General features: G+C 43.7%; 1 protein-coding gene across 1 annotated transcript in view; it reads right to left on the bottom strand.

The window, feature by feature from the left end:
- Positions 1-3,084, bottom strand: part of THRB (thyroid hormone receptor beta) — a 192,464-nt gene extending 189,380 nt beyond the window's left edge. Inside the window, exon 1 of the mRNA XM_019536026.1 lies at positions 3,052-3,084. The gene's annotated coding sequence lies outside the window, so the exon portion shown is untranslated. The remainder of the gene's footprint in view (positions 1-3,051) is intronic.
- Between the last annotated feature and the right edge of the window lie 1,545 nt (positions 3,085-4,629).

The raw sequence follows: 4,629 nt of genomic DNA on the forward strand, positions 1-4,629 counted from the left end.
GCGGGCCTTTAAAAAAAAAAAAAAAAAAAAGAGCCAGGACGCCGGGGCCTGGAAGAGCGGGTGGGGGTCAGGGATCACTTAAGGGGGCTGGGGGAGCAGGCAGAGGATAAGGCCTGGTAGAGGTCCCCTCCTCCAGCCACCACCACCCCCTTCTCATCAGCATGGAGTCTGGGTCCAGCTCCCTGCAGCAGCTAGTGGGAACTGCCCAAATCTCCCCAAAGCTCTCAGAATCTTTTCCGAATTGATTCAGATGTTTTTATTGGTCTCCTGATTTAATGCAGATTTGGGAGATTCGGCCTCCGAATTGGGCCGAATCTCCTCTGAATCAAATCAGCACCCAAAGCTTCACACCCTAATGAAACTCCCAGGCCCACGTGCACAGCCAGGACCAAGAGTCCCGCACCTGACAGGGCTCTGTTATGTCTGCACCATACTGTCAGGTGCAGGGACTTTCAGTCCTGGCTGCATATGAAAAACTCTTGGTCCCAGGCGTGTGTAGCTCAGTGAAGAGGGCTCCCAGCCATGGAAGCCTACTTCTTGCCAATGCAGAGGAACCCAGGATAGGGCTCCCCCTATTCTGCCAGTAAAGCACAATTGGATCTAATGTGCAATTCCACAGTCACACCCACAATCATGATTGTGTGGGTTGAACGTTAGATACAATCATGCCTTTACCTGCCATGTTGAAGGAACCTTAGAAAAGCAGCCAAAATGTAAATACATTTAGAATGTGCTATTTTTTCTCTCTCTGATGCCCCATGTTTATCAAATTACCATGAATAATGGCATCCCCCCTCTGAAGCCCTGAGATGTTCTGAGAGAATTGCAATGAGTAGGACAGCTTTTCATCTCCAGTCAAACAGTTAAGTTCAAAATCAGCCTAGGCAGTAGGTACCAAAAATTGATGCTGACATCTAAAGGCTGCTTGGTAGCCCATGTTAAATGCACTGGAACTTTCCTACCTGTCAGCAACATCACAATACAACTGAACAGTACTAAGTAACACTCTTCTTGGCAGGTCTAGGACAGAATTTCAATTCAAGGTTCTGCCACATTTTAAAGGCATTTAATGGGAAAACTCAGAAATTTCCAGTTCCTATCATACCTTATTATTGCCAGAGATTTTTATATACTTATACTATAGTAGCATTCAGAGCCTCCAGTCAAAGTCCTTTTTCTGCTAGGTACAGTACCATAAGCACAAATGTACATACTTCTTTGTACAGGTGAAAAAGGTGGGAGGAGTGAGAGAGACCTTCTATCTTGTGACCTTATTTATAAGTCAGGCACCCTAAAAGTTGCTCTGCTTAAAATTGAGAAAATCTGCTCAAGACCAAAGGCCTTGCTGGGACTAGCTGCTTCAAGTGGCAAGAATGAGCAAGTCATTTCCCTCCATACCAGTCAACATGCTGCATCAAAATTCATGTTGCCCTATATGCTCCAAGGCCTTGAATGAGAGTTATTTTCAAAAAAAGTCCTTAAAAGCAGCATTATACAGCATATGAATTCACACCCCTCTCAACTTCCATGGGCCAGAGCTGCTACATACTACTCCCAACAACACACTGCCACTGAAAGGTACAATACTGCTCTCATCATTACAAGAAATATCAGCTGCACTTAAAAGTATAGACTAATGAAGTCCAAAGATACAGCACTGAGGTGTCTGCAGTTTACACTTATTTTGTTACGCTTTTAGATCTGCTACAGCAAAAAGGATGTTATGATGCCTCATTAGTATTTTACAATGTTTCTTTTCATGCCTTTTTCATTAATGCTTCACACTTCTATTCACTTGTGATTTCAAATAGTTTACATTTAACACAGCATTTGTAATTTCTCTTTGACCTGCCCTCCTCCTCCTCCATTTATGGATACAGCTTCCAAGCCAAAAACACATTTTTTGTAAATACAGTAGCTTTTTTGGTTTTAGGAGTCAGCAAGTTTGACAAACCTCACCGAGATGACACTGCTGACACTGCTACTGGGAGGGCTTGATTTCAAATCAGTACAGTGTATCTAGTTAAGCTTCCGAAACGTTATCAGTTGATAATTGCTAAAACACTTATCAGTTTATAATGGCTAACTATCAGGAAAGAGTGGGAAACAAAATGCTGTTTTTCAGCTACCAACTAAAAGTGCTCAGACATTTAAATAGCATCATAAACAGGATCACAGTGCTGCTGCCTCTCAGAACAGTTGTCCACCAAAAATCTGATTGTATGTGAATTGACATTGCGGCTACTTATATTTGTTCTATTTTCTGTATACAGATTGCATAACATAGCACAGACATCACAGTATCCTCATCTGTAAGTGAACAAATAAAACGATAAAAACCTGCAGCATCTCTCTTCCAGCTGATAATGTCTGGGAAGGCCTTTTTGTCTCTTCCCATTTACCTACAAGACATACACAGAAACAGTTTCCAAAATATTATATAGAAAGACCAAGAGAGTCCACTTCAAGGACAGTATCTTTGTGTGGATGCATAGGTATTTATTTACTCATATAACTCCCATCACCCAACATTAGTGGTGTTACAAACACAGTAACCATGCAACAAGGCAAGAGCTTATAAACATCTCAAAATATAAAGACTTTCTGGGTGCAGTTATTTTTGTTAGCAGCAACACTATTCGTTCTTCTTTTTTCAAGCTGCAAAAAGCTCTCCTTTCAGGCAAACAAGTTAGCTACCTAAATAGCAAAAACTGCACCGTACACTTAAAGAAATAAATCTCCCTTAATGGCTTAAGACCAAATAGAAGTTTCCAAATGTGGGCAGGCAGCCTGCAGGGATTTAGAGACTGCACTAGAAAATAATCATTCAGCAACAGCAGCAAAAAAGTCTGAAAAAATGAATATGGTAGTAAATACAAGAACTTCTTTCCAATTTACTTATTAACATACTGACCCAAACTATCTGACATCATCCCTGAAATGTTGTACAGTTTTTGTAAACAAACAAACAAACAAACAAACTCAACCCCCCCCCCAAATCAACAAAAGAATAATGTGAACATTTAACTGGAAATAGGATAAAAATATTACCTCAGTAGATCTTCATCTTCAATTCTTTTGCTGAAAATAACAGAAAAAAGTTGTATTAAAGATCAGTGTTTTAAAAATTCTTTTTGAAGCTAATCTTTTGTCTCAACTTCAATTTGCACAAAAGCCTGTATTTTTTCCTGTACACAAGTAGATTTCATAGTGAATTATTCTCATCAAACTTAGATGGGAATGTTTTATAAATCTTAACAAAATCTGATCACAGTCTTGGCACCAATATTTGAAAAACTGTAGGAATATTAACAGAAAAGTTATCACTGTTCTAACAAATTTGTATTTTGAACTGGAGGTTGTTCATATGCACCTCTGTGATGAAGTGATACTTACAATGGTTTTATTTCAGTAGCTTTCCATTGCAGTGGACCAGGACTGTTCAGTAGGGCTGTGCGAAACTTTTCGTGCCGATTCAGTTCGGAGGAGATTCAGCCTGATTCGGTGGCTGAATCTCTGAATCCAAATCGAATCAGGAGACCAAAAAAAAGGTCAGAATCAATTCAAAGCCATCTGAATTGATTTGGAAAAGATTGAGAGAGCTTCAATGATTCAGGCAGTCCCTGCCCCCGGACTCCTTGCTGGTAAGTAGGGGGCAAGGGAGGGGGGCTGGAGCAGAAGGGAGGGGACCATGGGGGGACCCCTGCCAAGTCCCATCCCCTGCCTGCTCCCACAGCATCCCTGAGCACCACGCTGCCCCCCTCCTCCCATGGCTGCCTGCCTGCCCCAGCTCCCAGTCCCTATAAAAAAAAAAGCCCTAACTCACCAGTTGCTGCATCAGCCTCAGCACTTCTCGGGGCTCATGGCAGAGCCCCCCTGCATCATGGGGTAGCAGGAATCACCCCCTGCTTGGCAGGACCTGGTGAGTCTGGGCTTTTTTTTAATGTATTTATTTATTTATTTATTTATTTTTTAAGGGACAGGAGCTAGGGTGGGCAGGACAGCCATGGGGGAGCTGGGAGAGCAGGCAGGGGTCAGGGGGCTTGTGGCAGAGCCCTCCATGCAACATGGGTTAATGGGGGAAGCAGGGATCACCCCCCCACACACACTTGGCAGCAGCCAGTGAGTGCAGGCCTTTTTTTTTTTTTTTTTTGAAGAGGCAGGAGCTGGGAGAGTTGGCAGCCACTGAGGAGTTGGGGGACAAGGCCAATTTAGAGATTCGGCCACGGCAGAATCTCCAAATCAGATTCGACTGAATCAATTTGGGACAGGGCTTCGAATCACCGAATCGAATCACTGTCCCCCAAATCAGCTGAATCCAAAGCAAATACTAGCTGCTTCGTACAGGGCTACTGGTTCTGCTTCAAAGCAGCCAGGGGCCACATGCGCCAGGGGCTGCGCTGTGGGGGCAGCACTAGCAGAGGTCATGGGCATTCCCCTATCCCACTGCACTGCACTCACGCACTCCCTCAACATAGCACCCCACCTTACCTTCAGCTCCCTGAAGGCTCCCCTGTGGCACCTGCAACATGCATGCTTCACACTGTCAACTCCCCCTGCAACACAGGCTATGCTACACTATACTGCCCTACCCCCCGGAGCACGGCCATGCAGGAAAGCTAGGGAGGA

This window comes from Crocodylus porosus, unplaced genomic scaffold (genome assembly GCF_001723895.1).
Source record: "Crocodylus porosus isolate Cpor-Errol unplaced genomic scaffold, CroPor_comp1, whole genome shotgun sequence".
NCBI classification, from domain to species: Eukaryota; Metazoa; Chordata; order Crocodylia; family Crocodylidae; genus Crocodylus; species Crocodylus porosus.